Below are 13,390 nucleotides of genomic sequence, written 5' to 3'. Positions count from 1 at the left end.
TTATTTTAAACGCAATGGATACAAGTACATACTTAATTCTACACTGAGTTTAAACCGAAAATCCCTTAGCTTTGGTAACTAGTAACTGCCAGTACATAGGATGTGGACTGGTGGGCGCGAATAACAGTATATGGATCCATAGGGCATGACATCCCCGTCCGAGCTAGAGCACTAGCCTTTTAACGGACGTGTGTTATTTGAGTTTAGGACACGTTAGTTTGCGTGTATTAAAACGAATGGGGTATTTATCATTATAACGTTAAAGTTTAGTTACCAGGGTGCTCTGTTATGTAGAATCTATTGATAAACATTTCTGAATGAAACAACTGAAATCTTGTGATCCATCTTTATATACAGATTATGCGAAACATACAAACTATGAACTCACAAACCTTTGTGTTGACACTTGTTAGCATGTTTATTCTCAGGTTCCCTAGAAGTCTTCCGCTGTTTGCTATTATGATATACATGCTATGTGCATGGAGTCTTACATGGCATATTTTTCAAGAAAACGTTGCATTCACCAATTCATCACCATGTACCTTATTTTGACTGCATTGTCAACGAAAGTACTATTGTAAACTATTATATACGGTGATTGTCTATATGTAGAAATCATCAGATGTCGAAAACCTTTGATTTAAATATACATTTATGGTGTGCCTTTTCAAAAGAATGCAATGATTACAAAACGTATCATATAGAGGTCAAATACCTCGCAATGAAATCAATGAATGACGTGTTCGTCCATATGGATTTGGAGCGATCGTCACACGCTATGATATGAATTTGTCTATACACTATCAATGCAGTAAGTGCAGTAAGACGTGTCTAAACTTAAGAATGATAAGCAGGCAATTTCCGACAAGAAATGATAAGCAAAACTTTTTGACATGCAGACCAGGTTCAAGTTCAGACTTATTAATGTATCCTAACAACTACTAGGTCGAAGTCCAGACTCATTAATGCATCCTAACAACTACTAGTTAGATACACTAATGCAAGACCTGGTTCGCTAAGACCACCGCTCTGATACCACCTGTAGAGACCCGTCCTAATCCATAAGGACGAATACAATAACATATGGATACATTGTGAGGCATTTGACCTCTATATGATACATTTTACAAATATTTCATTCGTTTTTAAAATACAAACTTTCATTACATCGAAAGTTGACAGTCATGCATACCATTTCATAATATCCAAACTATAAATGACCTAATCCGTCATTTACTTAATAATAATCTTTATTGAACTCAACGATTTGAATGCAACGTCTTTTGAAATATGTCATGAATGACTCCAAGTAATATCTTTAAAATGAGCAAATGCACAGCGGAAGATTTCTTTAATATCTGAGAATAAACATGCTTTCAAGTGTCAACCAAAAGGTTGGTGAGTTCATTAATTTATCATAATCAATCATTTCCAATAATATAATAGACCACAAGATACTCATATTTCGAAAACAATCTGTGCAGGTCTGCTCACTGCTGTAAAAATCATTCTTACAAAATTAACACCTGGTAATCGACATTAACAAAATGCATCTAGAATATCCCCCGCATACAGGCATTTCGCACGGCATGCAAAAAGTATACAAACAGGCCACTCTTTTAAATATGACGATTGTGCACACCTCACAAACATGTCCATATCTTTTAAAGCTAGCGCTTGTATACTAAAATCGAAGTACTAAAGCAGTTCAAATTCTCTGACTGGGGCTTGTCAAGGCCCATAGATCTATCTTTAGGAATCGCGTCAATTAGGGGGTCTGTTCCCCAATTCTTAGATTACTAGACTATAAAGGGGTGATATCCGGTGTACTCGTAACTCAATCATAGAATGTTTTTAAGTACTTGTGTCTATTTCGTCGAACATTTATAAAAGTAACGCATGTATTCTCAGTTCCAAAAATATATATTGCAAAAGCATTTAAAAAGGGAGTAATGAAACTCACGATACGATATTTTGTGGCAAATATGCATACGACTGAACTGAACAATGCAGTGTTGGCCTCGGATTCACGAACCTATATCATTTGTATATTCATTAAAACATATACTCGTGATCAAATAAATTTATATGTTATTATTAATGATGTATTTGTTATATATTTAATAATTTATAAGTTTCTTTATTTATTTATATTTTTTCATTTTATGTATAGAAATATTAATATAGTTAAATTTTGTAATTTAAATATATATATTTTTATATATAATCTTTATTTATATACTTATAATCTTAACAACATTATTAAAACTTTTATTTTCATAATCAATATTAATTTTATAATAATGATATAGATAATACTTGTAATAATAATAATGATAGTTTTTAATTATAAAGGCAATCTTGTTATAATATGAAATTTTCAGTATAAATGTTAATCTTGATACTAATAATAATAAGAATGATAATAATGATAATAATACTAATAATACTAATCATATTTATGATAATAATGATAACATTAGTAATAATACTTATGTTAATAATGATAGTAACAATAATAATAATACTAATACTTATAGAATGATACTAGTACTCAAGGTTGTAAAATTCGCTATTCGGGGATTAATCGGTCTGAATTTTGGAAGGATTAATCGGTAATTCGGGGATTAATCGGAGATTAATCGGATTGTACTGTATACATTTAAATATTAATTTTTAAAACTTATATGTATAACTATAGAAAAAAACCATAAATATAAAAAATAATTTTTAATATAACTGTCTAAAATTGTTCATTTTGCTCAAAACTATAAAATTCTAGTTTAAATTCATGTTAATATGTTAACCATTTTTGACTTTGACTGACTTTGATTACCAAATTCTGTTGGATCATAAGATCAACATGAACACGATGAATGGAACGAATAGCCACAAAGTAATCAAGGAAGTTGAGAGAAAATGAGAATTTCTATTCCACGGCTTCCTTGATCTCATTACATAACATTGGCTATTGTTAACTTCTATGGAGTTCCTAGATCCTTTATATAGCCCTTATCTAAAGGATCTCTTGGGAGTATGATTGACTCATTCTCGGGTACCTAACAATCTCCCTTCATGAGGTAATCATACTTCCAAACAAACACTCCATAGGATAAACATACACAATTACATGAAAGAAACATGTTATCGCTAACTAGCTCCCCTCACGAATCTTGCATGGCCGTTGAAGTAGATCTTCAATGTTGTAATTCTTCTACCTTCAATGGTCTTTGTGTTTGCACAGCGGAAATGCGCAACCACATGACATTCATCGTAGCATCACTTCATGTTGTTGAAGAATATAACTCCCCTCCAACACTTGCCTTGATTAGTAAGCTCAAAAAACTAGAGAAACTCCTCTCACAAAGAATATGGGGCACAACCGATCAAGTTTGATTTCAATCAAACACATGATCGTCTCATAAAGCGTGTAGATCGTTGGCTCCTTCGAAGTTCCTAACGTCTCAAATACTCCCCCAAGGATGTGGAAGTCACTTTTCGTGTTCCTTTGCTCACTCGTCAAAGAAGTAACGCAACGATTTTGTCTTCTTTAAAGTCCGAGTCCAATACCGTACATGTATTGAAGTCACACGCACATCAACCATATCTATATCTCCCCCACAATGATGCTCGCATGAAATAAGAGCGTCATTGTTTAAAATGGTTGACGTGCTCAGCAAATCTCCAAAATATCATAAAGAATGCGTATGAGAAAAGCCGTGCGAATCCGAGCCTCAAAAGTAGTTGAAAAATAAGCTTTGGAAGGCTAGATTCGGTAAAGGACCACTCTTGAAAATTCTGATAAAAGTCAGGGGTCAAAACTGTCAATAAAGCTGTTAGATTTGGTAAAGGACTGTCCTTGCAAATTCCTGAAACATAGCAGGGACTAAAAGTTCCAAAATAGCTCTCAGATTCAGTATTGGGCCAAATAATACTTTGAGATTCGGTATTGGGCTTATCAGATTCGATAGGCCCATTAACATGTAAGAGTAAAGCATTGTTGGGCCTGTAACATTCAGTTACCAAGTACAAGCCTGTGAAGCCCAATAGCTACCAACAAGATCTGTAAGGTTGTCCACGTAGCATCTGGTTACCATTGTACCGAAGTCAACAATGATATTCATATACAAAATCCACAAATTGATATGAATACCGAATGTATACCGAATCATCATTAATAAGAAATACCGAATGCAATACCGAATTATCATCACCACCAATACCGAGCAAGAACTGAGATATACCGAATCGAACTCATAGCATAACAAGTCATCATACCGAATCATATTCATCGTTCAATACCGAATCAGATTCAAGTATCATGGCCGCAAAGAACTTGAACCACGAATCATAATCATTCGATTTGAATGGAATTAAACCACAAAATCAACTGTAACGTGATCATTGAGCAGTGATTAAGCAGATTTCATGAACAGAATTCAATTAAAATATCAACAGTTGAAGAATTGGAGATCAACAGTGGCGTGAATGTTCATATGAACTCGAAATCGAATTGTCTGATTCTGATCGTTTCTGTTGATGAAGTAAACATGAAAGTCTCTTGAAATCCTTCCAAAAACACTCGATCATCATCATCTGCATCTGAAACAACACATCTATTTTGAATTTGATCAGAATGAATTCAGTTGACTTTTTTCGTTGAACTTTGACTGTCAAATTCATGCTCGATTTTGTGAATTAGATCCTGAAATTTGGTGTACAGATTCACGATATGAATATGAAGATATCTACATTTTTTATTTTTGCTCAAATCGCTACGAATCAGTCCGGAGCTCAAATTGGTTAGAGACGAATACGAACAAAGAACACGATCAAATACTCTATGAATCTGTTGTTGTTTAGATGTAGTAATGATTCACGAGTATTAGTATTTGATTATAGATCACGAATTTGTCTTCCATTTGTTGTTAAAACTTCAATCGTTGAATTTGATGTTGTGATGTTCATGAAGATGTTGTTGATATACGAACTGTAGCATCACTCTAAACATGAATCTGATTTATTTTGAATTTGTGATCTGTAAAATTGAGAATCTGAATAAGATATGAAATGATGATAATTTGATGTTGTGAATTTGTTTGTGGAATTTGTGTTGTGATAATGAATTTTAATAAGTAACAGTTAAATTCGTATGTGATATTCGAATGTTATTTGTGTTTTGGATAAGTGAAAAGTTTAGGTGATTTGAATAAGTTTTGGTTTAGATTCGGTAAAATGAGATTCGGTACAGTTGAATCTCATTTGAATGTGTTTGTGTTCGGTTAGATAAGATTCGGTGTTTTCGAAAAATTTCGGATGAAGATTCGAATATTCGATATGAAGATTCGAAGGTTTAGTGATGAAGGTTTAAAGATCATGAAGATATGAAGATCTTCATGATGAAGGTTCGAATATATGAATATCTTCATGTTGAAGATATGAAGGTGTAAGGTGTCGGATATGAACATTCATCGATATTCATGCGGATCATCTTCGTTTCGTTGAAGATCCCGCTCTGATACCACATGTTGGATCATAAGATCAACATGAACACGATGAATGGAACGAATAGCCACAAAGTAATCAAGGAAGTTGAGAGAAAATGAGAATTCTATTCCACGGCTTCCTTGATCTCATTACATAACATTGGCTATTGTTAACTTCTATGGAGTTCCTAGATCCTTTATATAGCCCTTATCTAAAGGATCTCTTGGGAGTATGATTGACTCATTCTCAGGTACCTAACAAATTCGATTTCGATCCATCAATTGACGTTGACCGTTTAATTAAACGGATTTTTGAAAATCGAAACGGATTGCTCCTAAAAATGATTAATCGGGGATTAATTGGCGAGTAATCGGGTTTTTTACAACACTGCTAGTACTAATATTAATGAAATTAGTAATAAATTGTGTTATTTTCATAATAACACTAATAATAATAATCATAATAATAATAATACTTATATCAATATTAATCATAATAATAATGCTAGTACTACTTAATGATAATATTTAGTAATAACAAAAATGATAATAATATTAATCCTATTATTTATTAACATAATAACAACAATTATTAATAATAATAAAAATAACAATAATAATAATAATAATAATAATAATAATAATAATAATAATAATAATAATAATAATAATAATAATAATAATAATAATAATAATAATAATAATAATAATGATAGAAATAATCTTAGTATGAAAACTACCTCATCAGGCTTTTTAAAAAAATAATGCCTCTGCCTAGTCTCAAACCCGTGACCCCACGCTCACTCAACAAACGTCCCAACCATTCCTTCGTCTCAGCTTTCTTGTTTGAATACACAACCAAAATATATATAAACTGCTTTATTCTGTTTTAGTTTCATCTTCTTCTTCTTCATGAAACTAGTCGACCATCGATCAAAATAATCATACTAATGACTTATCTACTGGATTGGGGTAATAAAATAGAAACGGATACATCTATTTGATGAATTGAATTAAGAAATAAAATATATAACCAACAGCAGCAGTAGCTGTTCCGTAAAAAAAAATAAACTCAAGTTTTGATTTTGATTTTCAGAATGTTTTAGATAAAGGTTATAACATGAAAAAGTTTTTAATCCACTCCTAGGAACTATCTGAATCGTTAATTTAACTTAAATCTTAACAAAAACTTCAAATTTTATCAAGAACAAAAGTTTGACTTTTAACTTTTAAAACTTTGACTCAGAAATTCCAACTTGATAAAAGGAATTGATACTTCAAATTTTGCAGAAAGTTTACCTAGATGAATCCTAACCTAATTGCATTTTTAGATTTTTAAGATTGATGCAAAATCGAGTTTTTGGTAAAATGGGTTAAGAACAGAGATAACGAGTTTTTAATTTGATTTTCAGTTTTAAAATTCACAAGTGCAGTAAGAGGCTTATATAGAGTGATTTAATACTTATTGTAGCTGCTATAATTGATTTCAATTGCATTGTAGTGATGGAAATCGACGTCTAACTGAATGGAGACATGAACTAGACAGGAAACAAAAATAAGTAAAAAAAAATCTAGTTGGATCGTGAAAGCTAACAGAATTAGATGATTTATTGACTTTTTAATTTTGTAATTAACTGATTGTGATATCTGGTAGATTCCATATAATTGATCCAGCTTTACAGTTCAATTTTAATTAATATTAATAATTAATAATAATTATTAAATATATAATAATAATAATAATAATAATATTAATATTAATAATAAAAGTAATAATAATAATAATAAGTCACAATAATAATAATATTAGTAAAAATGATAATAATAATAATATTATTAACGATAATAATAATAATAATAATAATAATAATAATAATAATAATAATAATAATAATAATACTAATTATATTAGTATTAATAATGATAATAATAATATTAATGATAATATATATATATGTATATATATATATATATATCAAATTCTATATCTATATGTTCTAAATTTAATATAATGATATTAAAAATACTAATGTTGATATCATATTGAAAGTGGTAATAATATTACCTTAGTAACTATATTTTAAATTCATAATTTAGTTTAATATCTTAATATTATTTATTATTAATTATGTAATATAATATATTATATAATAACATATACTGAATATTTAATATTTACACATTTTATATATAATATTATGTAATTGTGTTCGCATATTAGTTACATCATGTAAATATGAATACATTAATAATGCTTTATATATATATATATATATATATATATATATATATATATATATATATATATATATATATATATATATATAATCATTATATATCTATTTACTATTTTATATTATTTCATAATAGAAATATATATTAAAAGTTTCAACACATAATATTTATATATATATATATATATATATATTACAATATACAATAATAATTATGTATAGAAGTTATATATATTTATATATATAGATTTATTTATTTTAACAACAACATTATTATCTTGCATTTTATTTTACATATTTGATTCTAATGTTTAAGTTGTATTTTATTATTTCAAATTATTATATATATATATATATATATATATATATATATATATATATATATATATATATATACACACATTTAAATATGTATGTATTCATTTACAAATAGTTGTTCGTGAATCGTCGCGAATGGTCGAATCTCAATTGAATATATGAAACAGTTCAAAAATTTTTGAGACTTCAACATTACAGACTTTGCTTATTGTGTCGAAAACATTTATTATACAAAGTTTAAATTTGGTCGGAAATTTCCGGGTCGTCACAAAAAGCTTTCTAGGCGATTAACTTAATCATTACGTTTTCTAGTTATTTCGCTATCTGAAACAAGTTCATAAATTAGTATAACATATTAATTCAAGTAATCCACTAGGATCAAGTATGCATTTAAATCTATTAAACACGCAGAGTTCTAAGTAATCACCGTTAAATATTTAACGGACAAGTAACGTTAGTAACGGAAAAAGTCGGGTTGTTACATATATGAACATACTACAAAGTAAGAAACAGAGTTGAGCATCATTGTCCTCCTGTAGTCATAACTCAGTTTAAGATGTGTGAACGCCCTTCTCAATGACCGAGAGATATAGACTGCGGCATTTCTGCATAACTGACAAAGCATTTTTTTCTATCCACTAATATCACGACTTTTAAAAGAATTTTCTACGCCTTGCATAATTAAAGGCAAACCACTGCATTCACTTAAGATATCATGTTCAAGTCTCTCACTCCTATCCACATTGTCACCCACAATGTGTTTAAACGGAACCATCGATTCATCCGTTAATTCATCGGTTCACAGGGTTAATACATATTCTTTTGTCAACAAGCATCCTTAAACAAACGTCTTCACTCCTAGTAGTAACTAAATTCTTAACAATTGAAATTCAGGTAATAAATACCCAAATTATTTAGATTTAACAGCTCCCACACATCGTCCAAGATAATCTAAACATTTTACCCTAGGGCTAATAACTTCTTTGATGTTGCATTTTCATCTATAGTTTCCCCTCGTCTGCTTTATGGGTGACTGTAGTATATATGTGAAATGCCCCGTTCATATTAATTATAAACATTTCATATTAATTGGTTTCTTTGCGAGGTTTTGACCTCTATATGAGACGTTTTTCAAATCTTGCATTCGTTTTTAAAAACAACCATAACCTTTATTATTGAATAAAGGTCTTAATGACATAGTTTAGATTGTATATCAAAGACAATCTCCTCAAATAAATAAGTTTTTACACAACCCATTACAATATGATCAAATATATTACAACAAACACTCCGAATGCAAGTTTAAACAATATAAACAATTATGTCAACTCCAAATCTTGACCTTGGGTTGACATACGACAGCGGAAGCATTTTTAATATTCACCTGAGAATAAGCATGCTTAAAACGTCAACAAAAATGTTGGTGAGTCATAGGTTTAATTTCTATACAATAATCATAATATTTAATAAGCCACAAGATTTCATTTAATTAAATGCGCAGGATCATTACAACTGCAAAAAAAATCATTCATACGATGAGTCGCCTGGTAACCGACCTTAATATGGAGCGCTTAAGATATCTGGCATCATACATTCCACTATTCAAATGTATGACAAGAACCCTTCGAATTACTAAAGCATTTCCAGTATTCGAAAATGGGGGGTGTTGGTGCCCGTAGATGTACCTTTAGGATTCGCGTCAATTAGTGTTTTTCACTAATTCTTAGGTTACCAAGAATAATAATAATAAGTACAGATATCCGGTATAACAAAACAATCGTAGAATGTAATTTCATGAACTTGTGCTTATTTTGTAAAACATTTATAAATTTGCATGTATTCTCATCCCAAAATAATTTAAATAGTAAAAATGGGACTATAACTCACTTGTGATGATTTCCGAATAGATGGTAATAAGACTTGGCCTTTGACAAATTCACGAACCTAATAATAATATTCTTGTGTCAAGATATATATATAATTAATATTCCATACTTATGATACTTGTGATAATTTTAATTGTCCATTGTTAGTAGTCCAACGTTCGTAGTCCAATAGTCCGATAGTCCAACAGTATAAATATATATATAAATATAAATCCGTATATTGTGTTAGAATTTACTAACACTATAATATATTGTCTTAATATAGTAAGACACATAATATGTATATTGTCTGAAGCAATCCGTGACCCATTGTATACATGTCTCAGGCTCGATCACAACTCAAAGTATATATATTATTTTGAAATCCACTTCGACCCATAGCTAAATCGAAATTACTGTCAATGGTGTCTTATAGTTCGTTCCAATAATATATATAGAAGAAATCAAAATGATATGTCAAAACGTTGTATACGGATCCACGGTGATCAAGTCATATATATATATATATATATATATATATATATATATATATATATATATATATATATATATATATATATATATATATATATATATATATATATATGGTGCCTTACGATCTTTATTAAGACTATAATATATTGTCGTAGAACTTAATCACGACTAGTATAAATTGCATTTCCATTAGTACGGGAACAAGACATGTATAAATACATGTAGAATACAAGGTAAGTTAGCTAGGATAAGGTTAGCATCCATTTTTATTAATCAAAACCGTAGCTAAAAACAAGCAAAAATATCCAATTTTGTTTTACCCATAATTTCTTCGTTACAAATTTGTTTTGAGTGATTCGACTTTCCATGGTTTCGTATCGAACTGTTATTTATTAATCTAATCAGAAAAAGTATATGTTTATAGTCAAAAATACAGCTTAGGTGTCAAATAAGAGAAGGTAGTCATATCCGTCGTAAGAACGACATCTTGATGACGCTTTTGAAAAACATACTTTCACTTAATGTTTAACCATGGATTTTAGATATGTTTCATATCCATATAAAATAAGATTTTCACCAAAGGAAATCTTTTAATTCAAAGTTTAAGATAGGTTTTTAAAATTAAACCAAAACAGCCCCCGTTCGACTAAGACAGCGTATGTTCGATTTTAAGGCGTTCTTCGTGGTTACAAGTTTTATATCCTTATGTTAGCTTGACATACTGTCATAATACATGTGTTGAAGCATTTTAAAAGTCTAGTTAGAAGGATTAAGTTTATTTGCAAACAAGTTTAGAAATAATCTAAACTATGTTCTTGTTGTTATTAGTTATAAACTTAAAATAAGATAGCTATATGAATATGAATCGAATAAGATTATGAATAAGGTTACTACCTCAAATCAAATGAATAAAGTTGTTGAAGAAATTTGGAGAATATCTTGAGTTCAAAGATATCCTTGATGGCTTGGAATTCTTGAAGTAAAATCATGACACGAAAACAAGTTCAAGTAAGATTTTTACTCGAATTAAGATAGTTTATAGTTATAGAAATCGAATAAAAGTTTGAATATGAATATTACCTTAAATTAGAATGATAACCTACTGTAAATAACAGAGATTTCTTGATCTTAAATGATTATTTGGAATGGATTAGAAAGCTTGGATGTAAACTTGCAAACTTGAAAGTATTCTTGATTTTATGAAACTAGAACTTATAGAATTTATGAAGAACACTTAGAACATGAAGATAGAACTTGAGAGAGATCAATTAGATGAAGAAATTGAAGAATGAAAGTGTTTGTAGGTGTTTTTGGTTGTTGGTATACGGATTAGATATAAAGGGTGTGTAAGTTTGTTTTTTTGTAAATAATTCATGAATGATTTATCATACTTTTGTAATTTTGTGTAATCATTCATGCTAGTTGCCAAATGATGGTTCCCACATGTTTAATGACTCACATGAGCTGGTAAGGAGCTGATTATTAAGTGTATATACCAATAGTATATACATCTAGAAGCTGTGTATCGTACGAGTACGAATACGGGTGCATACGAGTAGAATTGTTGATGAAAATGAACGAGGACGTAATTGTAAGCATTTTTGTTAAGTAGAAGTACTTTTATATATGTATTGAAGTCTTTCAAAAGTGTATAAATACATCTTCATACACTACATGTAAATACTTTTTAACTGAGTCGTTAAGTCACCGTTAGTCGTTACATGTAAGTGTTGTTTTAAAAAGCTTTAAGTTAACGATCTCGTTTAATATTGTTAACCCATTGTTTATTATATCTAATGAGATGTTAAATTATTATATTATCATGATAACATAATATATGAATATATCTTAATATGATATATATACATTAAAATATTGTTACAACGATAATCGTTACATATATGTCTTGTTTCGAAATTCTTAAGTTAGTAGTCTTGTTTTTACATATGTAGTTCATTGTTAACACACTTAATGATATAATTAATTATAATTTTATCATGTTAAACATAGTATATCAATATCTTAGTATGATTCATATGTATTTAGTAAGACGTTGTTATAATGATAATCGTTATATATACCGTTTCGAGTTCTTAATTCAATAGTCTGAAATTTTATGTATATAACTCATTGTTAATATACCTAGTGAGATACTTACTTATCATATATCATGTTAACTATATATACATCCATATATATATATATCATCATGTCAATTTTGAAAGTTTTAACGTTCGTGAATCGCCGGTCAACTTGGGTGGTCAATTGTCTATATGAAACTCATTTCAAATAATCAAGTCTTAACAAGTTTGATTGCTTAACATATTGAAAACATATAAAGATTAAGTTTAAATTTGGTCGAAAATTTTCGTGTCGTCACAGTACCTACCCGTTAAAGAAATTTCGTCCCGAAATTTGATTGGGGTGGTCATGGCTGACAATAAGTATGTTTTCATGACACATATGAGCTGAAAATTTGAGTTTTATCATCATTGAGTAATATAGATAAAACAATTCGATTTTTGTGAAGAGTATGAGTGAAGTTATCAAAAAAAAAAGTGAATTGAGTAATTGTAGATTCGTCATATCTTTTGGCGTAGATAGGATTGATTTTCGAAGTTCAAGGGATTTGGAGAAAATCTTCGTATCAAGATTTGATACTTCAGTAATTAAGAAAATTAGGATCCGCTTTAAATGCGATCATCTGTTTTGATTGCTCTGTCGGATATTTTACTATAAATCCACCCCCTTTGTTTTCCTTACAACTCACACCTTCTATTCTTTCTCCTCAATTCATACTTTAAAGCATTAATCAATATGCTTTATCCAGTTCTGCTTCTTGATATACTTCTAACCTTCATATCTTTCATTCTTCTCTTTCATCTGCCACCGAAAGAATCTATTTACTTCTACTATACTCTTGGTTTTATAGTGTTTTTAGTTCTCCCGTGTCTTTATATTGCTATCTGCATCGATATATATGGTTTATAAT

Source organism: Rutidosis leptorrhynchoides, chromosome 3, assembly GCF_046630445.1.
Source record: "Rutidosis leptorrhynchoides isolate AG116_Rl617_1_P2 chromosome 3, CSIRO_AGI_Rlap_v1, whole genome shotgun sequence".
Taxonomy (NCBI): Eukaryota; Viridiplantae; Streptophyta; class Magnoliopsida; order Asterales; family Asteraceae; genus Rutidosis; species Rutidosis leptorrhynchoides.
Note: the sequence above shows the minus strand (reverse complement) of the source record.